Below are 23,428 nucleotides of genomic sequence, written 5' to 3' on the forward strand. Positions count from 1 at the left end.
AGGGGTGCTGCTGTTAAAATAACAGTCCACTGGCCCTGTATGCTGTAAAAATTCACGGGTGCAGTTGTTAAAAATTAAAAGCATGGGGGCGTGGCCTGGAGGCTGATTGAGCAGGCTGCACTTTACATGAGCTCCCAGGGACCTGGGAGTTTCTGAATAATAAAATAGCCTCCTCACGCCTATTTCCCTGCCCTATGTGCTCTGGTCAGTGTTCTATACCAGTGGTGTATGCGGTGAGTCAGTGCTGCGGAGTCGGGGAGCCGGTTTCCTGGCTCCCGCGGATTGTGGCCTACTCACTGCACTGAAGCCGGGGCCTCAATTTTTACTCATACCCCCGGACGAGTGGTTTGCCCTCCCGGGACGCCTGAGAAGCCTGCCTGGACCCTGTCCCCTGCCTGGACGTCACTGTGGCCTGCTCAGTGCTCCCTACCGACCAGCAGGAGCAATCCAGGACCGGATCGGAGCCGGGCCGAGCGCTCCGGAGCCCGGGCGGCGGCCATTTTGGTTGCCGAGCAATAAGGAGAGACTCGGCGGGAGCCCGGAGGAGACGTCTAGCGGCTCCCGGGTGTGCGCGGCTTGCTACCCCGGCTCCACTGAGGTGACTACACCTTCTCCTTCCCACGAGCTCTGGAAGAGCGCCCGTCCCCCGCTGCTGCGCCCCCCTGCCTGTCTGAAGATCAGCGGCTCTCTCTGCGGTTGCCCCCCGTTCACCTGGGGCCCCACCACATCCCATACAGCACCTTCCCGCCCCCTGGGGTGAGACCTGCCCCGTGCGGCCGACGAGTCCCCCCCCCCCCCCCCGCTTGCTCACATCTGAGCACCCGGGGGTCCTGCAGTACCCCTGCCCCTCCGCGAGTCCGTCCATGGCTGTGGGTGGCTCGCTGGGCAGCACAGGAGGATTGCGCAGCTTCCTCCGTTACCGGGCGGCTGCGGCCTCCAGCCACTTTACACTGGATCCGGGGGCTGAAGTTTGAAGTTTATAATAATACAGCCGTAGGGGCGACCACGACGGGCCTGGCCCACAGCCCTACTGACACCTCCCTCCTCCACCTGGAACCCTCCCTTGTAGATGGGCTGCACCCCTCTATCTACACCTGGAGCTGCCGGGAGTTCTTTAAATTATAATAACCCTCATAGCGGCCTTGATTGCATATAGCCTGCCATCCTAGCCCGATTGTCCCCAGTGCGCTTGGGGTGCTGGGCTGGAGCTCCCCCCGGTGTTTCTTTTGCGTGCATACGAGGATGGCTAGCCTCATAGCCCTGTCAGCCCTGTTCATGCCAATGTAATGCGAGAGTTATCTCCTACCCCTGCCATTATCTACGTGATGTCTTGATTGTCCCTGAGACAGTGGAGCCTTCAGATTTTTCTACCTTCTGTGTCTGGAACCGTTGAGCTGTTTTCCTCTGTGCCTTATTATGCCTTCTAGACGCGGCAAACCGTCAAAACCTGTCCCGCAGCTCTCATTTTTCAAGTCATCTCCGAAAATGTCTCGTCCTAAAGCCACTGGGACCTCTACAGAGGACGCAGTCCCTCAGACTCCTCCCTCTCTGGAGGCGCCCCCCTCTGCATCTACAGCCGCTACGAGTCTGGACAAGGTCGGAGATGGAGATGCCCTCACTGTGGGCACTATGAAGCTACTTTTGTCTCGCTTTAAGGAGGAGGTGGCGGCCGCGTTCCGTACCACCTTAACGGCATGTCAACAATCTATAGATGAACTGGGTGGCCGCACTGACCATTTGGAAACTAAAATGGAGGAAGTCGTGGGGTCCCATAACGGCCTACTGGACTCTCATGATGCATTAGAGGCGGAGGTGAAACTTTTACGGGACAAAGTCACGGATTTGGAGGACAGATCACGTCGTAGCAATCTTAAATTGCGTGGGGTCCCCGAGTCGGTGTCACACAGCAGTTTACACGATTACGCCGTGGCCTTATTCAAAGCTGTATTACCTCAGTCTCTATCTGCGGACTACCTTATTGATTGAATACACCGGCTACCGAAGGCCAGAGCGGCTCCAGACGATGCCCCTAGAGATGTCCTAATGAAGATGCACTACTTTCACGTTAAGGAGGCCTTATCGAAAGCATCTAGACCGACGTCTGACACATCTTCAGCCCTTCAAGGACTTCAACTCTTCTGTGATTTGTCTGCAGCCACCCTCTACAAACGACGATCGTTTCACCCTGTCACTGCGGCCCTCAGAAAGGCTGATATCCCTTATCGCTGGGGTTTCCCTACTAAGCTGTTGATTCCCCGAGATGACTCTACTGTCTCTATTTCTACTGCAGATGAAGGGGCGAAATTGCTTAAATCATGGAACATTGCGGGACCTTCTGCAGACTCCTTCCCCCGTCGACTTCAGCAGGACTGGTCCTCGGTGAAGTGAGGGCGCCTGCTCTGGGTCGGGCAGCTTACATAGTTGCTATGTTTCTACTGTTGTGACCCCAGTGACTCTCCAGATATAGTTGTTTGCTATGTCAATATTACCTTTGCCCCTGTCTGAAAAGGCCGTGGTGTGTTTGGGGAGGCGCTGAGTTTGGTGGGCGATTTGTCCGTGTTTCGGACGTGTTTTTCTGATTGCATATTCTGTTTTACTAATTGCCCTGTTTTTCGAGCATTGTGCCTGGCGCCTCCTCGGACATAGCAGTTTATTATTAATGTTGGCCTGTTGGGGTAGCTTAATAAGTAGTAAGAGTCGCTGGAATGATTCTAGTGTTTGATTCTTGCGTTATGTTTCCATGATGGAGCGTTTCTGTTCCGCCTTATCTGCTCTTAAGGTTTTGCTTGCACAAATGTGTATTCATCTGTTCCCGTATTATCAAGATGTTCTTGTGTTCTTTAGTTTAAAGTACAAAAGTATGGCAGCGGGTGGGAGATATGCCACTAACCCCCCCTTTAGCCTACACAGCCGCCACATTATGGCGACTGGTTGTGATCTCAAGAGAGATCAATTTAGTTTTGTCTTTTTTATTTTCCTTATGTCTTCCCTCCTGTTCTCTGATATGTTCCCCCCCCACCCCCCCTAATCAGGTATATCAGTTTACGCACAGAAATTGGTCTACGGAGTCATCAGCTCTATTTGTAGTTGAACATGGTGCACATAGTCTCTATTTATGCCAAAGGGCTTAACTCTCCCCAAAAGCAAAGATTGGCCTTAAAACTATTTTCATAAGCTTAAGGCACATGTGGTAGCGGAACAGGAGACGCACTATCAGAGTCAGAATCTCCCCTTCTTCACTAATTCACGTTACCCCCATTGTTATACTGCAAATGGGCCCGCCAAGAAAGCTGGCGTGGCTCTTCTTATAGCGCAACACTGCCCGTTTGTTTTGTCCTCTAAATATGAAGATCCTGACGGGAGATATTTAATCTTAGTAGGTCAGCTAGATAATGTAGAGACCACTCTGGTCTCTTGCTATGCCCCAAATACCAAACAAATCTAATTTCTCAGAACCTTTTGTAGAATTCTCCAGGATCGTACTAGGGGGGCGCTTTTGATCCTTGGAGACTTCAATATGGTGTTAGATCCTACTATTGACCGCTCCCGTCCAACCCGAACCCTTCGTAGTAGTCCAGCCCAGGATCCCTCAGAAAAATTTGGTCAACTGCTAGCTGAGTATGCGTTGTATGATGTATGGAGGGCCAAATACCCTACAGAGCGGGATTACACTTTCTCTATCGTCCTAGTGGATGCTGGGGTTCCTGAAAGGACCATGGGGAATAGCGGCTCCGCAGGAGACAGGGCACAAAAAGTAAAGCTTTTCCGATCAGGTGGTGTGCACTGGCTCCTCCCCCTATGACCCTCCTCCAGACTCCAGTTAGATTTTTGTGCCCGGCCGAGAAGGGTGCAATCTAGGTGGCTCTCCTAAAGAGCTGCTTAGAGAAAGTTTAGCTAGGTTTTTTATTTTACAGTGATTCCTGCTGGCAACAGGATCACTGCAGCGAGGGACTGAGGGGAGAAGGAGTCAACTCACCTGCGTGCAGGATGGATTGGCTTCTTGGCTACTGGACATCAAGCTCCAGAGGGACGATCACAGGTACAGCCTGGATGGTCACCGGAGCCGCGCCGCCGGCCCCCTTGCAGATGCTGAAGTCAGAAGAGGTCCAGAATCGGCGGCTGAAGACTCCTGCAGTCTTCTAAAGGTAGCGCACAGCACTGCAGCTGTGCGCCATTTTCCTCTCAGCACACTTCACACGGCAGTCACTGAGGGTGCAGGGCGCTGGGAGGGGGGCGCCCTGGGAGGCAAATGAGTACCTATAAAGGCTAAAAATACCTCACATATAGCCCTAGAGGCTATATGGAGATATTTAACCCCTGCCTGATTTCTCTAAATAGCGGGAGACGAGCCCGCCGGAAAAGGGGCGGGGCCTATCTCCTCAGCACACGGCGCCATTTCCTCTCACAGCTCCGCTGGTCAGGACGGCTCCCAAGTCTCTCCCCTGCACTGCACTACAGAAACAGGGTAAAACAGAGAGGGGGGGGCACATTTATGGCGATATTTTGATATAACAAAGCAGCTATAGGGGAGCACTTATTATAAGGCTATCCCTGATATATATATAGCGCTTTTGGTGTGTGCTGGCAAACTCTCCCTCTGTCTCCCCAAAGGGCTAGTGGGTCCTGTCTTCATTAGGAGCATTCCCTGTGTGTCTGCTGTGTGTCGGTACGTGTGTGTCGACATGTATGAGGACGATATTGGTGTGGAGGCGGAGCAATTGCCAAATATGGGGATGTCACCTCCTAGGGGGTCGACACCAGAATGGATGCCTTTATTTATGGAACTACGGGATAGTGTCAACACGCTAAAGCAGTCGTTTGACGACATGAGACGGCCGGACAATCAATTAGTGCCTGTCCAGGCGACTCAAACACCGTCAGGGGCTGTGAAACGCCCTTTGCCTCAGTCGGTCGACACAGACCCAGACACAGGCGATGACTCCAGTGGTGACGGTGACGAATCAACCGTATTTTCCAGTAGGGCCACACGTTATATGATTTTGGCAATGAAGGAGGCGTTACATTTAGCTGATACTACAGGTACCACTAAACAGGGTATTATGTGGGGTATGAAAAAACTACCTATAGTTTTTCCTGAATCAGAAGAACTAAATGACGTGTGTAATGAAGCGTGGGTTGCCCCTGATAAAAAGCTGATAATTTCAAAGAAATTATTGGCATTATACCCTTTCCCGCCAGAGGTTAGGGAGCGCTGGGAAACACCTCCTAGGGTGGACAAGGCGCTAACACGCTTATCTAAACAAGTGGCGTTACCCTCTCCTGAGACGGCCGCACTTAAAGATCCATCAGATAGGAGGATGGAAAATATCCAAAAAAGTATATACACACATGCAGGTGTTATACTACGACCAGCTGTAGCAACTGCCTGGATGGGCAGTGCGGGGGTAGTTTGGTCAGAGTCCCTGATTGAAAATATTGATACCCTGGACAGGGACAATATTTTACTGTCGTTAGAGCAAATAAAGGATGCATTTCTTTATATGCGTGATGCACAGAGGGATATATGCACACTGGCATCACGGGTAAGTGCTATGTCCATTTCGGCCAGAAGAGCTTTATGGACGCGACAGTGGACAGGCGATGCGGATTCAAAACGGCATATGGAAGTTTTGCCGTATAAGGGGGAGGAGTTATTTGGAGTCGGTCTATCAGATTTGGTGGCCACGGCTACAGCCGGGAAATCCACCTTTCTACCTCAAGTCACTCCCCAACAGAAAAAGGCACCGACTTTTCAACCGCAGCCCTTTCGTTCCTTTAAAAATAAGAGAGCAAAGGGCTATTCATATCTGCCACGAGGCAAAGGTCGAGGGAAGAGACAGCAACACGCAGCTCCTTCCCAGGATCAGAAGCCCTCCCCGGCTTCTACAAAAGCCTCAGCATGACGCTGGGGCTTCTCAAGCGGACTCGGGGACGGTGGGGGGTCGTCTCAAAAATTACAGCGCGCAGTGGGCTCACTCGCAAGTAGATCCCTGGATCCTGCAGATAATATCTCAGGGATACAGGTTGGAATTAGAGACAGATCCACCTCGCCGTTTCCTGAAGTCTGCTTTACCAACGTCCCCCTCCGAAAGGGAGACGGTGTTGGAAGCCATTCACAAGCTGTACTCTCAGCAGGTGATAGTCAAGGTACCTCTTCTGCAACAAGGGAAGGGGTATTATTCCACTCTTTTTGTGGTACCGAAGCCGGATGGCTCGGTAAGGCCTATTCTAAATCTGAAGTCCTTGAACCTGTACATAAAGAAGTTCAAGTTCAAAATGGAGTCACTCAGAGCAGTGATAGCGAACCTGGAAGAGGGGGACTTTATGGTATCCTTGGACATCAAGGATGCGTATCTCCACGTTCCAATTTACCCCTCACACCAGGGGTACCTCAGGTTCGTTGTACAAAACTGTCACTATCAGTTTCAGACGCTGCCGTTCGGATTGTCCACGGCACCTCGGATCTTTACAAAGGTAATGGCCGAGATGATGATTCTTCTTCGAAGAAAAGGCGTATTAATTATCCCATACTTGGACGATCTCCTAATAAGGGCGAGGTCCAGAGAACAGCTAGAGATGGGATTAGCACTGTCTCAAGAAGTGCTAAAACAGTACGGGTGGATTCTGAATATTCCAAAATCCCAGTTAATGCCGACAACTCGTCTGCTGTTCCTAGGGATGATTCTGGACACGGTTCAGAAAAAGGTTTTTCTCCCGGAGGAAAAAGCCAAGGAGTTATCCGAGCTTGTCAGGAACCTCCTAAAACCAGGAAAGGTGTCTGTACATCAATGCACAAGAGTCCTGGGAAAAATGGTGGCTTCTTACGAAGCGATTCCATTCGGCAGATTCCACGCAAGAATTTTCCAAAGGGATCTGTTGGACAAATGGTCAGGGTCGCATCTTCAGATGCACCTACGGATAACCCTGTCTCCAAGGACAAGGGTGTCTCTTCTGTGGTGGTTGCAGAGTGCTCATCTATTGGAGGGCCGCAGATTCGGCATACAGGATTGGATCCTGGTGACCACGGACGCCAGCCTGAGAGGCTGGGGAGCAGTCACACAAGGAAGAAACTTCCAGGGAGTATGGACGAGCCTGGAAACGTCTCTTCACATAAACATTCTGGAACTAAGAGCAATATACAATGCTCTAAACCAGGCAGAACCTCTGCTTCAGGGAAAACCGGTGTTGATCCAGTCGAACAACATCACGGCAGTCGCCCATGTGAACAGACAGGGCGGCACAAGAAGCAGGAGTGCAATGGCAGAAGCTGCAAGGATTCTTCGCTGTGCAGAGAATCATGTGATAGCACTGTCAGCAGTGTTCATCCCGGGAGTGGACAACTGGGAAGCAGACTTCCTCAGCAGACACGATCTTCACCCGGGAGAGTGGGGACTTCATCCAGAAGTTTTCCACATGCTGGTAACCCGTTGGGAAAGACCAATGGTGGACATGATGGCGTCTCGCCTCAACAAAAAACTGGACAGGTATTGCGCCAGGTCAAGAGATCCGCAGGCAATAGCTGTGGACGCGCTGGTAACGCCTTGGGTGTACCAGTCGGTGTATGTGTTTCCTCCTCTGCCTCTCATACCAAAAGTATTGAGAATTATACGGCAAAGAGGCGTAAGAACGATACTAGTGATTCCGGATTGGCCAAGGAGGACTTGGTACCCGGAACTTCAAGAGATGATCACGGAAGATCCGTGGCCTCTACCTCTAAGGAGGGACTTGCTTCAGCAGGGTCCCTGTCTGTTTCAAGACTTACCGCGGCTGCGTTTGACGGCATGGCGGTTGAACGCCGGATCCTAAAGGAAAAAGGCATGCCGGAAGAAGTCATTCCTACTTTGATTAAAGCAAGGAAGGAAGTAACCGTGCAACATTATCACCGAATTTGGCGAAAATATGTTGCGTGGTGCGAAGATCGGAGTGCTCCGACGGAGGAATTTCAACTGGGTCGATTCCTACATTTCCTGCAATCAGGATTGTCAATGGGTCTCAAATTGGGATCTATTAAGGTTCAAATTTCGGCCCTGTCGATTTTCTTTCAAAAAGAATTGGCTTCAGTTCCTGAAGTCCAGACCTTTGTTAAGGGAGTGCTGCATATACAGCCTCCTGTGGTGCCTCCAGTGGCACCGTGGGATCTCAATGTGGTTTTGGACTTCCTAAAATCTCATTGGTTTGAACCACTAAAAAAGGTGGATTTGAAATATCTCACATGGAAAGTGACCATGCTTCTAGCCCTGGCTTCTGCCAGGAGAGTGTCAGAATTGGCAGCTTTATCTTACAAAAGCCCATATCTGATTTTCCATTCGGACAGGGCAGAACTGCGGACTCGTCCGCATTTTCTCCCTAAGGTGGTGTCAGCATTTCATCTGAACCAGCCTATTGTAGTGCCTGCGGCTACAAGTGACTTGGAGGACTCCAAGTTACTGGACGTTGTCAGAGCATTAAAAATATATATTGCAAGGACAGCTGGAGTCAGAAAATCTGACTCGTTGTTTATATTGTATGCACCCAACAAGATGGGTGCTCCTGCGTCTAAGCAGACGATTGCTCGTTGGATCTGTAGCACAATCCAACTTGCACATTCTGTGGCAGGCCTGCCACAGCCTAAATCTGTAAAGGCCCACTCCACAAGGAAGGTGGGCTCATCTTGGGCGGCTGCCCGAGGGGTCTCGGCATTACAACTTTGCCGAGCAGCTACGTGGTCAGGGGAGAACACGTTTGTAAAATTTTACAAATTTGATACTCTGGCTAAGGAGGACCTGGAGTTCTCTCATTCGGTGCTGCAGAGTCATCCGCACTCTCCCGCCCGTTTGGGAGCTTTGGTATAATCCCCATGGTCCTTTCAGGAACCCCAGCATCCACTAGGACGATAGAGAAAATAAGATTTTACTTACCGATAAATCTATTTCTCGGAGTCCGTAGTGGATGCTGGGCGCCCATCCCAAGTGCGGATTATCTGCATAAATTGTACATAGTTATTGTTAACTAATTCGGGTTATTGTTGAAGGAAGCCATCTTTCAGAGGCTCCGCTGTTATCATACTGTTAACTGGGTTTAGATCACAAGTTGTACGGTGTGATTGGTGTGGCTGGTATGAGTCTTACCCGGGATTCAAAATCCTCCCTTATTGTGTACGCTCGTCCGGGCACAGTACCTAACTGGAGTCTGGAGGAGGGTCATAGGGGGAGGAGCCAGTGCACACCACCTGATCGGAAAAGCTTTACTTTTTGTGCCCTGTCTCCTGCGGAGCCGCTATTCCCCATGGTCCTTTCAGGAACCCCAGCATCCACTACGGACTCCGAGAAATAGATTTATCGGTAAGTAAAATCTTATTTTCTATTCCCACGTCCATAGCTCATACTCTAGCGTTAGCGGCTATAAGTAAGATTGACATATTACCTATGTCTTGGTCAGATCACTCGCCACTTGTGGTAGTTTGGGATACCAGTAAAAGGGTAGTCCCCCATGGTCCCTGGAGACTGGGTTCGTACCTTCTTGCCCGCCCTGAGGCTCACCAGGCCATCCAGCAATCTCTAGATCTTTATCTGGCTACTAATTGCCCCGAGGATACATCCGTTTTCACTCATTGGTGTTCTCTGAAAGCCGTGGTTAGAGGCTCTGCAATCCAAATAGCGGCTAGACTTAAACGTGAGTATAGAGACAGATACGCCTCAGCCGAAAGAGAGGCTTTCACGACTGGAATCTGCACATAAAATTAGCCCTGCTAATAAATCCCTCTTTAAGCAACTCCTTGCTGCCCGTGAAAAGGTGAATACATTTGCCTTAACTGAAGTTCACCGCAATTTGCAGCGGCTTAATCAAAAATATTATATGCTTGGTAATAGAGTGGGGCGTTTGCTGGCGCATAAATTGAGGGGGCGTAGAGCTAAGGAACGCATACATGCCATTCATACATCTACTGGAGTTAAAGTAACCGATCCGGTTGAGATAGCTAATACGTTTGCTGAATATTATTCGCAGCTGTATAACCTCAGAGATGACCCTGGTACCCCTCAGCCCACTCTGGCGGATATTAATGGGTTTTTGGATGGGTTGTCTCTCCCCACTATTGATTCTCAGACTCGTGAGTCCCTTAACTCTCCCTGGTTACTCAAAGAAGTCGAGGCAGCCATAGATTCCTGTCCAGTGAATAAGGCCCCCGGCCCAGATGGGTACCCCTCTAACTTTTATAAAACATTTAAATCAACCCTTGCCCCACTTTTGACGTCTGTCTTCAATGAAGCCTCTGACTCCACATGTTTCCCGAAGGAGATGTTAGAGGCTCGGATAGTTACTATCCCTAAACCAGGCAAATCTCCTACAGTAGTTCAGAATTACCGCCCAATAGCATTGCTGAACATTGACCTTAAATTGTTTGCTAAGATGGTAGCGAATAGGATATACCCTCTCTTACCTAGTTTGATCAACCCTGACCAGGTGGGTTTTGTTTTGGGCCGGCAAGCGTCAGATAACACACGCAGGGTTATTAATTTGATTGAACGCTGCCAGGTCCAGGGCGAACCTCTCTTGGTCCTTTCTCTGGATGCAGAAAAAGCATTCGATAGGCTCCACTGGGACTGTTTACGGGCTACCCTGGGCCGTTTTGGGTTTGCGGGCAGGATACTCGACTCCATTTTGGCTTTGTACTCCTCGCCCTCGGCTTCAGTTTTCACCAATGGTTGCAATTCCTCTACATTTAATATTACTAATGGTACTCGGCAGGGTTGCCCCTTATCACCCCTCATTTTTGTTCTGGCTGTTGAGCCTCTGGCGGAGCGGATTAGGGTATTGGACTCAATTATGGGTCCGGTGGTGGGGGGGGATGCCCCATAAAATCTGTCTTTTTGCTGACGATATTTTAGTATGCCTTAGAGAGCCTGAATCATCTTTACCACATTTACATTCTCTCTTTGACTCTTATGCAGCGGTCTCCTACTACAAGCTGAACACTACTAAGACTGAGGCCCTCCCTCTGAATATTTCTGATAGCGCTCTTAGACGTCTAAAGAATGTTTATAAGTACGCGTGGCAACTCAGATCGCTTAAATATTCGGGTGTACATATATCTCGGGAGCGGGTTTTAATGGGGTGTAACTACGACCCACTCTTTCGGGCATTTGAACTGTTTATTAAAGACTGGATGATGCAGGAGGTTTCCTGGGTTGGACGGGTGGCAGATGCGAAAATGGTTCTCTTACCAAAATTGATGTACCTTTTCCGTACCATCCCCAGGACCTTCCCTAAAGATATTTGTAATAGATTTAATCGTTTATTAACCAAATATATATGGGGGGGCTCAAAGCCGAGGATAGCGAAATCCACTTTAATTGCTCCAAAGTGTGCAGGTGGAGTCGCGTATCCAGATTTAGAGAGATACCATACTGCTTGTTTACTCGCTCAGGCCAGAGATTGGTTCACCCAGGGCACTTCTAAACCATGGGTATCCTTAGAACAGAATGCTGTATTCCCCTTTACACTGCCAGACTTGTTCTGGTTGTCCACCATTTCAATCCCTGCTAGAGTTGCTGAGTGTTCCGCGGTCCACGCAACGTTGTCTGCATGGAGAACCGTAATTAAATCTCTCCCTGCTGGCGCTCTGCCCTCCCCCCAACTGTCTCTCCATGCTATAGCCCTATTGATCCCAGATTTGCACTTACACCATTGGCAGGACATAGGCCTCTCCACCCTAAAAGATGTCCTTCGAGACGGTGTTTTGATCCCCTTTTCCTTACTCCAGGAACAATTTCGTGTACCTAAACAAGATTTTCATAAATACCTGCAAATGCGGCATTGGCTTCGAAGCTGCTTTCCCAACCGAGTCCTCCATACTGGTCTCCCTAAATTATTGATGTCTCTTCTAGTGCCTAGCGGTAATAGGGGTGGCATCTCCAGATGGTACCAACATCTTGTAACTGAATCCCGCCATGGAGTATTCCCCTCACAGACTAAATGGGAAAAAGACCTCCCTGCGGTTTTCACCGAAGATATCTGGAAAGATATCTTTAAATCTTGCTTTAAAATTTCTAAATGTGTGAATCATTGTGAAATGTATTATAAATTGGTTCATAGGGTATATTTTACACCGGAACGTCTGCATAAGATTTGGCCTGATGTCTTCTCTAGCTGCTGGAGGAATTGTGGGATGGTGGGAGATATCCTTCATGTTTTCTGGCTATGTCCGGCAATCCGGTCGCTCTGGAGGGAGGTGTTTCTTTTCATTTCCCACATACTAGGAGTGGTTCTTATACCTGAACCCCTCTTGGCACTCTTTCATTATTACTCTGGTGAGATGTCTAGTTGTGATAGATACCTTTTGGGCCACATCCTCATAGCCTCTAAGGCCGCCATTGCCTCCAAATGGAAGTCGGCAGTCATCCCCAATTTATTGATGATAGAAAATAGAGTCCATCAACATTATGTTTTCGAAACAGCAGAGGGCAATTATTCTTCAGGGACTACCTCTATTAGTAAGAAATGGTTTAAATGGTCCCTATATAAGGAGAGATCAGGCCAAATAGGTGTATCTGGTGCCTCGACTGACTTACCCAACCTTTCTGTGCTTCACTCTCCGGTCCACACGAGACCTTAACTTGCTAATTGATGCAGACTTCCTTTCCTTCATTATACTCTGCTTTCATTGTTGTATTAAGATTTCCCTGATACATACCCTTCATCCCCATTGTCCCTATTAGTTCTGTTGTGTTCGTGCCTTCTCCCCCCTATTTTTTTATGTTTTATTTACTTATCTAAATATAACTGTAATTTGTATGAAAACTCAATAAAAATGTAATATAAAAAAAAAAATTAAAAGCACACTGCTCTTGTATGCTGTAAAATATAGGGGTGCTGCTGTTAAAATAACATTCCACTGGCCCGGTATGCTGTAAAAATTCATGGGTGCAGTTAAAAAAAAAAAACACTGGTCCTGTATGCTGTAAACTTATAGGTGTGCTGCTGTTAAAATAACATTACACAGGCCCTGTATGCTGTAAAAAATCAGGGGTGCAGTTGTTAAAAATTAAAAACACACTGGTCCTGTATGCTGTAAAAATATAGGGGTGCTGCTGTTAAAATAATATTATACTGGCCCTGCATGCTGTAAAAATTCTAGGGTGCAGTAAAATCAATGTACACTGGCCCTGTCTTGTATGCTGTAAAAAAATCGGGGGCGCAGTGAAAATAAATGTACACTGGCCCTGTATGCTGTAAATATTCAGGGGTGCAGTGAAAATCAATGTACACTGGCCCTATCTTGTATGCTGTAATAATTCTAGGGTGCAGAGAAAATCAATGTACACTGGCCCTGTCTTGTATGCTGTAAAAATTCAGGGGTGCAGTGAAAATAAATGTACACTGACCCTGTATGCTGTAAAACTCCAGGGATGCTGTTGTTAAAATAAAAGTAGACTGGTCCTGTATGCTGTAAAAATAAAGGGGTGCAGTGAAAATAAAGGTACACCGGCCTTGTCTTGAATGCTGTAAAATTACAGGGGTGTTGTGAAAATACAGGGGTGCTGGCACTGTCCGTGGTTGCGAGGGCTAGGCCTGACCTGCACAACACTGTAGGGGAAGAGGAGGTCCTACCACCATTTGCACGCCCCCTGCAAGTGCTGGGAGGAGCACCGCCAGTCCAGTTGCTGATATTGAGACTGAGGAAGACTGTAGAAGTACACCAGGATGAGGATGATATAAGTGTATCTGGTGCTGCAGAGGAAGTTGACTATGAGGATTCTGATAGTGATGTGGTTTGTTTAAATAAGGCACCAGTGGAGACAATTGTTGCCCATTGGATGAAATAGCCCATTATCATGCCTGGGCAAAATACAAAAAAAGCCACCTCTTCGGTGTGGAATTATTTCTCCACAAATACGGGCAACAGGTGTCAAGCCATCTGTTGCCTTTGTCAATCCATAGTAAGTAGAGGTAAGGACGTTAACCACCTAGGAACCTCCTCCCTTATACGTCCTCTGCAGTGCATTCATCATAAGTCATTGTCAAATTCAGAAACTTTGGGTAATAGCGTAAGCAGTCATGTGACACCTAAATGATGTGGGTTGTTTGTTTGAATATTATTTCTTTGTGAGGATGAGGATGTAAACACTGAAGGGGGGAAGAATCTCAGGATGAGGACATCTTGCAACTGTAGAGCCAGTTTGTGCAAGGAGAGATTAATTTCTTCTTTTTTGGTGGGGGCCCAAACAAACCAATCATTTCAGCCACAGTCATGTGGAAGACCCTGTCGCTGAAATGATTGGTTTGTTAAAGTGTGCATGTCCTGTTTATACAACATACGGGTGGGTGGGAGGGCCCAAGGACAATTCCATCTTGCATGTCTTTTCTTTGCCACATCATTCCAGGGGTGCTGTTAGAAAAAGATTTTGGATAGGGCCTTAGATGGCGCAAACAATCGATAATTTTACAATGATTTACCCGTATGGGTTAGAGTCCCTTCTTTTTTCATACAGGAAAATTCATATGTGAGTCCGTTATCCAGGAGGTGAGATATGAAAAAAAAACACAATACAAACACAAATGTTCAATAACACTCCTTGAGCGAGGCTCAAAGGGTAAATATCAACCCAGGCTCCTTCGGCTATCCAATATTGGGGATGTGCAGTTTTATCCGTAAGGTTCACCTCAGTGGTTCACATGAAATGCTGCTCACATGTATGCTTACTTCTAAAAAGCTGGAATAACTCCTATCAAGGTTTCTTTTGCCCTTCTAATAGTTATATTTGAAAACCATATGCAGTCATACACCCATATTCATATCCCTAGATGCCAAGGATGCTCACATATATGCTTACTTCAGGATGCGGTGTACTTTCATATAAAGGTTTCTTTCAATATGTCCGGACGCCGTCCTCTTTTATTCCTTCAGTTTAATTTATGCTCGATATAAGCACAAAAAAACAAGGTAATGTATGAGGGTACATACAATTTTTATTAAAAATACGTATATGAATTAAGAATACAAGGCTGTTTAAAAAATCATCACAAATGATTCCAAAAAAATCAGTGTTGTAATAACCAGGTGATGCAACTGATCAACGTGAGAAAAAAGATGGAAAGTAGTAGTTGCTGCTCAGTTTCCACATGCTCCACCAACGCGTTTCAACTGTGGGTAAGTCTTTATCAAGGTGCATGTGAAGACTGATCTGGACCATATTTATACCATGTGTCTCATATGTGTCCCACCTCTTCCTGGGTGGGGATAATATTACTCATCCATAAAAATTTCTTATTAATAACATACATCAGGGCTGATAACTATATAGCACATACTTATTATAAAATAGTGTGAAAACGGAGCTAAAATCCTAATAAACAGAGCCCCATAAGAGATGTCCCGGTCTGCGTTCCAATTACGGTGGAACGCACCGCTCTTCCGCCGGATATCCGGTCCTGCGTCCAATAACTCCTAACTACGTCAGCACCAAAAGCGGAAGTGACACGGTGTCTGCATCCCGTGCGTTCCACGTATCTTGGAGCGCACTAAGGGCACCGCTAGCCACACATATGCATTTCCGCCCTGGTGCTCTACACCTGCTGAGGCGCACGGGAAACCAATAATGTTGTTATTATGGGACATAGACCATATATCATAAAACTTATATTCTGTAACATATATACATAATAAATGAATAAATAAATATATATATATATATATATATATATATATAGTGGATATATTGAGAATTTGATTCCATCCTATTGTTTTTCATATAGGAATGGATTAGGGTGTCTGTCCGTATCTTAATACCAATGTGATGGGTGAATGATACCAAAAAATTAATAATAACAGAAAATTATTAATAGTAAAAAGAAATGCACATATATATGTAATTAGTCACTCCTCATTCATGGTATATAGTGAACCGCAGTGGTTAAATCAATAGCCGTAGCAAGTATCTTTGTTCTTAACAGACAGTAAATATTTGATGACTGTAAGTATCTAATGAGTATTAAATATACCCATAGTTACAATCCCTTAAAAAAAGTTTTTTTTTATGGTTATAGGTTCTGGTTCATATGGGTCTAGTTATGACACTGTACACTTCCTATTCTACAATTCATCCTAACTCTTCTTTACATATATGAAAGGGGTGACCCATCTTACTTCTAAACTGGTGTGGGTCTGAGTATGCAAATGTGATTTCTTAAGGGAAATGGAAGAAAAAAAGGGTGCTCTTTATAGAAACCATTTGGTTTCAAAGTCCAAATTGAGTCCTGTAATGTGCCTAATTCGAAAATACTTCTCATTTCTCTTCTCGCTAACTGTTCTTCCGTGTCATTTTTCCGCCAATTTCCCTTAATGATGTGAATTCCACAAAAAGAAATGAGTCCTGATAATAGACACTGATGCGTTTCCTTAAAGTGGGCTGACACCCCATGTGTGGTGACCCCTTTTTTTTATGTTCCGTACGTGCTCAGCCATTCGATCTTTCAATTTCCTCGTTGTTCTTCCAACATATTGTTTTTTGCAGGAACATGTCAGTAGGTATACGACATTATTGCTATTGCACGTAATGAATTGATTAATCTGTCTCACCTTTCCGGTAGAGGAGGAGGTGTACTCAGTGATTTTGGAAGTTGGGCTCTTGCAGGCCCTACACATACTGCAGGTGCCACATCTGTGAAAGCCCTTTGTCAGGACCGTGGTCATCTTTTTCTTTTCGTGCACTACACTTCTAACCAGATGATTTTTGAGATTATCCGCTCTTCTATATATGAATTTTGGTTTATCCTTAAGGGTATACTTTAAAGCCGGATCACGCAATAATATTCCCCAATGTCTCTTAATTAAAGTTTCTACTTGTTTGTGTTGGCTGCCAAACTTAGTGATGAATGGTAGGCCAAAATCCTCAATATCCTTATTGGCCTATTTGTTGGTTTCGATGAGGTCCTCTCTACTGATCCTTTCGTATTTCCGAAAGGGAGTAGCTACTGTTTTTGCTGTATATCCCTTAGCTGTAAATTGTTTCTTAAGTTTTAAACCCTGTGCTTGATAGTCTCCCAGTTTTGAACAGTTCTTCCGTATCCGGTGAAATTGGCTATTAGGTACAGACGTCAACCAATTGGCATTCCGGCGGAAGAACGGTGCGTTCCACCGTAATTGGAATGCAGACCAGGACATCTCTTTTGTGGCTCTGTTTATTAGGATTTTAGCTCCGTTTTCACACTATTTTATAATAAGTATGTACTATATAGTTATCAGCCCTGATGTATGTTATTAATAAGAATTTTTTATGGATGAGTAATATTATCCCCACCCAGGAAGAGGTGGGACACATATGAGACACATGGTATAAATATGGTCCAGATCAGTCTTCACATGCACCTTCATAAAGACTTACCCACAGTTGAAACGCGTTGGTGGAGCATGTGGAAACTGAGCAGCAACTACACCAGTGAATTCGACAAAACAATGGTGAGATAACCTGGGTTTTCCATCTTTTTTCTCACGTTGATCAGTTGCATCACCTGGTTATTACAACACTGATTTTTTTGGAATCATTTGTGACGATTTTTTAAACAGCCTTGTATTCTTAATTAATTTACTTATTTTTAATAAAAATTGTATGTACCCTTATACATTCCCTCGTTTTTTTGTGCTTATATCGAGCATAAAGTAAACTGAAGGAATAAAAGAGGACGGCTTCCGGACATATTGAAAGAAACCTTTATATGAAAGTACACCGCATCCTGAAGTAAGCATATATGTGAGCATCCTTGGCATCTAGGGATATGAATATGGGTGTATGACTGCATATGGTTTTCAAATATCACTATTAGAAGGGCAAAAGAAACCTTGATAGGAGTTATTCCAGCTTTTTAGAAGTAAGCATACATGTGAGCAGCATTTCATGTGAACCACTGAGGTGAACCTTACGGATAAAACTGCACATCCCCAATATTGGATAGTCGAAGGAGCCTGGGTTGATATTTACCCTTTGAGCCTCTGCAAGGAGTGTTATTGAACATTTGTGTTTGTATTGTGGTTTTTTTTCATATCTCACCTCCTAGATAACAGACTCACATATGATTTTTCCTGTATGAAAAAGAAGGGACTCTAACCCATACGGGTAAATCATTGTAATATTATTGATTGTTTGCACCATCTAAGGCCCTATCCAAAATCTTTTTCTAACATTTATCCTTTAGTGTGTAAGGTGACACACCTGGGTAGTACCTTGGGTTGGCTGCATTTGTGCGCAGGATATAGCTTAAATTTCATTTTGAGCTATTCCAGGGGTGCTGCCCTATATTGGGTTCTGCCCCTCTGCCCTATCAGTCCAGGGGTGCTGCCCCACTGTCATTTAAGTCCAGGCATGCTGTTGCCTGTCTACTGTGCTGTGTAATTCTCCAGAGGTGCTGCCTATGCTGTATAAGTCCAGGGGTGCTACCATATAATTCCAGGGGTGCTGCGGTACTTGATCCTAAGTTTAAATGAAAGTTTAGAGCAGATATGAAACAAGCTTCAACATCACAAACAGATTTGTGAAGACTAGCCGCAAAGGTGGAAATGGAAATTGACGGTGTTTTTAAATAAAGTGGGGAGAAACCACATTTGTGGCCAAAGTCAGTGTGACTCAGAAGGGACTGAATCATAAGAGAATAACAAATGAGGCGAGAGAATAACAAACATCAGAGAGATTTGGAACAACCACAGACAGAGGTAGAGGAATAGAGAATTTGACCAAGATATGCACCACTTTAATAAAAGGAGAGAATCAAGAGTTGATAAAAAAACTCTCCAATTAAGAAGTAATAAATATGAAGTATTGTCAGGCATAGAAGAAACCTTACCTTTTTGTACAGGGGAAGAGACCACCAATGTTTAAGATAAAAATAAGAGATGATGTAGAGGAGGTAAAATTACTAAAAAAGCTAAAGAAAAACAAAAAGAGAAAGATTAAGATGAGAAATAACAAAAAGTTGCAAATAAAAAATGATCAGGATATCACAAATATAAACAAGGAAGAGGGAAAGACAAAGATTTTATTTGACCACTCATATGCTGGCGAAGTTAGAGATAAGTGTATTAGAAAAGGGACTAAAATATGCCCCTTCTCTACCTCTGAATAAATTTTCCACCTTTGTGGATTTAAATAAATTCATCAGGAAACTTACCATCAATAAATTATTTTTAAGCAAGGAGAATAGTGGAGAAATAATTGAGTTGGATATACAGGAGACCCATTTTAAACCAGTCAGTCTTTAACCCCACACATATGAGAGGGAATTTTTTAGAAACTTTTTTAAGTCTATGTACAGATGAGATACAGAATTTAAACAGTAGAGATATTAAACAAAATTTGACTAGAAAAGAGAGGTTGGCCCTTAAAAACTTAAGGGAGAATACAGAATTAGTTATAAAGCCAGCAGATAAGGGGGTGGTATCGTCATCATGTCCAAATTATGGTATGACCAGGAAGTCTTAAGACAACTGGGGGATAGAAGTACATACCATAAATTATGAATAGACCCCACAAATGGAATATTAAGAAATGTGGAGTCGCTATTAGACAAGTATAGGAAGATAAAGGTGCTGAAGGGGGCGGGGGGGGGGGGAGAATATACATTTTTGTTTAATTCTGAACTGGCAACACCAATATTATGTGTACTTCCAAAAATTCACAAAAATCCAAACCACCCTCCTGGAAGACCGATAGTCTCCGGAATCAATTTTGTTACATCTTATTTATCTGAGTTTATAGATTTTTATCTACAACCCGTGGTTTTAAAAAAATGTTCTCATTTGAAAGACACAAAGGGCCTTTTAAATTTTATACATACCATTGAATGGGAAGAGAGTATGGTTTTAGTAACAGCCTATGGCCCTCATTCCGAGTTGATCGCTCGTTATTTTTCATCGCATCGCAGTGAAATTTCGCTTAGTGCGCATGCGCAATAGTCGCACTGCGACTGCGCCAAGTAAGTTTGCTATGAAGATTGGATTTTTACTCACGGCTTTTTCTTCGCTCCGGCGATCGTAGTGTGATTGACAGGAAATGGGTGTTACTGGGCGGAAATACGGCGTTTTAGGGGCGTGTGGATGAAAACGCTACCGTTTCCGGAAAAAACGCAGGAGTGGCCGGAGAAACGGGGGAGTGTCTGAGCGAACGCTGGGTGTGTTTCTGACGTCAATCCAGGAACGACAAGCACTGAACTGATCGCACAGGCAGAGTAAGTGTGGAGCTACTCTAAAACTGCTAAGTAGTTTGTGATCGCAATAATGCGAATACATCGGTCGCAATTTTAGGATGCTAAGATACACTCCCAGTAGGCGTAGGCTTAGCGTGTGTAACTCTGCTAAATTCGCCTTGCGACCGATCAACTCGGAATGAGGGCCCATGTCCGTTCTTTGTATACGGTAATTGATCACGAACAAGGTGAAAGAGAAGTGAGAACCTTTCTAGATGATAGTCAACTCGATAAGAAGTTACAAGATTTTCTCATTGAGGGAGTACATTTTATTTTGACTAGTAACTATTTTTTATTTGATGCTTTTTATCTACAGACGGTAGGGACTGCTATGGGCACCAGGTTCACTCCAAGCTATGCAAATATTTTCATGGCTCGATGGGAGAATGAAGTAATATGGAACTATAACCCATTTGGAGCAAACCTGGGGGTATATTTACTAAAATTCGTATTTTTCTGAATGAGGTTAAAGTTCAAACACGAATGACATCGAATGTGTGAATTTACAACTTTTTACATTTTTTACGCCACATTTACTATGCTGTCGTATTCTGCATTTTCGTTTTTTCCGATGTCGATGTCATTCGTAATTTCAGCCAGTGTTTTACGGGAGTGAATAGTAAAACACTGCCGACATTAACACAATAAATCTCGGCCGGATCTGTGAGATCCGTGCAGGGCTTCATTGTGCACCTTTAAAAAAAATAATAAAGTGTTAAAAATCAAGAAAATATTTGCGTGTGGTCCCCCCTCCTAAGCAAAACCAGCCTCGGGCTCTTTGAGCCGGTCCCGGTTGAAAAAATATGGGGGGGGGAAATGACAGGGGTTCCCCCATATTTGATCAACCAGCACCGGGCTCTGCGCCTGGTCCTGGTGCCAAAAATACGGGGGACAAAAAGCGTAGGGGTCCCCCGTATTTTTAACACCAGCACCGGGCTCCACTAGTCAGAGAGATAATGCCACAGCCGGGGGACACTTTTATATAGGTCCCTGCGGCCCTGGCATTAAATCACTAACTAGTCACCCCTGGCCGGGGTACCCTGGAGGAGTGGGGACCCCTTCAATCAAGGGGTACCCCCCTCCAGCCACCCAAGGGCCAGGGGGGAAGCCTGAGGCTGTCCCCCCCATCCAAGGGTGGCGGATGGGGGGCTGATAGCCAAGTGTAAAAAAAAAAATATTGTTTATTGTAGCAGTACTACAAGTCCCAACAAGCCTCCCCCGCAAGCTGGTACTTGGAGAACCACAAGTACCAGCATGCGTTGGAAAAACGGGCCCGCTGGTACCTGTAGTACTACTACAGAAAAAATACCCAACAAAAAACAGAACATACACACCGTAACAGTAAAACTTTATTACATACATGCACACCTACATACACACATACTTACCTATGTTCACACGAGGCTCGGTCCACTTCTCCATGTAGAATCCACAGGGTACCTGTGAATAAAATTATACTCACACAGTCCAGGGTAGCTTCTGTCCTCTTCTACTTGTAATCCACATACTTGGCAAAATAACAAACCGAAAAACCCGAACCACGCACTGAAAGGGGTCCCATGTTTACACATGGGACCCCTTTCCCCGACTGCCAGGACCCCCCGTGACTCCTGTCAAAGAGGGTCCCTTCAGCCAATCAGGGAGCGCCATGTTGTGGCACTCTCCTGATTGGCTGTGCGCTCCTGAGCTGTCAGTCAGGCTGCGCACGGCAGAGATACAATGTAGCGCATAGGCGCTCCATTGTATCCAATGGTGGGAACTTTGCGGTCAGCGGTTGAGGTTACTCGCGGTCAACCGCTGACCGCAAAGTTCCCACCATTGGATACAATGGAGCGCCTATGCGCTACATTGTATCTCTGTACCTGGACTGTGTGAGTATAATTTTATTCACAGGTACCCCGTGGATTCTACATGGAGAAGTGGACCGAGCCTCGTGTGAACATAGGTAAGTATGTGTGTATGTAGGTGTGCATATATGTAATAAAGTTTTACTGTCACGGTGTGTGTGTTCTGTTTTTTGTTGGGTATTTTTTTGTAGTAGTACTACAGGTACCAGCGGGCCCGTTTTTCCACCACATGCTGGTACTTGTGGTTCTCCAAGTACCAGCTTGCGGGGGAGGCTTGCTGGGACTTGTAGTACTGCTACAAAAAACAATATTCACATTTTTTACACTTGGCTATCAGCCCCCCATCCGCCGCCCTTGGATGGGGGGGAGGCCTCAGGCTGGAGGGTGGGACCCCTTGATTGAAGCGGTTCCCACTCCTCCAGGGTACCCTGGCCAGGGGTGACTAGTTAGTGATTTAATGCCAGGGCCACAGGGACCTATATAAAAGTGTCCCCCGGCTGTGGCATTATCTCTGACTAGTGGAGCCCGGTTCTGGTGTTAAAAATACGGGGGACCCCTACGTCTTTTATCCCCTGTATTTTTGGCACCAGGACCAGGCGCAGAGCCCGGTGCTGGTTGATCAAATATGGGGGAACCCCTGTCAATTTTTTACCCATATTTTTTCAACCAGGACCGGCTCAAAGAGCCCGAGGCTGGTTTTGCTTAGGAGGGGGGGCCACACGCAATTTTTTTTCTTGATTTTTAACACTTTCACACCCCTTCCCACTGATAAACATGCACGGATTTCACTGATCCATGCATGCCTATTAGAACACGGTAAAAAAAAAGCAGGTCTATTTTAAAACTGCTTTTTTTACGATTTGTATTTTTCACGGCAGTGTTTGGCTATTGCCGGCAGTGTTTGTGAATTACAATTTTTAGTAAATTACCGAGTTGTATAAAATAACAGGCGCATTTGACCGATGGTGTATTCATTCGTATTTTTTTTTTTTTACTTCCAAAAAAACACGAATGCCCTCATCACTGCCGTGATTTCAGTTTAGTAAATTCCCGAGATGACACTTTGAAGAAAAAACACCAAATCGGTCAAAATCGGGAGCTTAGTAAATATACCCCCTGGTGTCCTGGTCACGTTATATTGACAACGTGATTTTTATTTGTAAAGGAAGCATAGAATCCCTGGATGAGTTTTATTTTATCTTAATACTAATGATTTTAATATAGAATTTTCATTTGAGAGTAGTACAACTTCAATCAACTTTTTAGATGTGACAATTTATGTAGAAGATAATCAGATACAAACAAAGTGTTTTACAAAACCAACAGATTCAGGGACGTACCTTCGAGCCGAGAGTTGCCACCATCCCAAT

This window comes from Pseudophryne corroboree, chromosome 6 (genome assembly GCF_028390025.1).
Source record: "Pseudophryne corroboree isolate aPseCor3 chromosome 6, aPseCor3.hap2, whole genome shotgun sequence".
NCBI classification, from domain to species: domain Eukaryota; kingdom Metazoa; phylum Chordata; class Amphibia; order Anura; family Myobatrachidae; genus Pseudophryne; species Pseudophryne corroboree.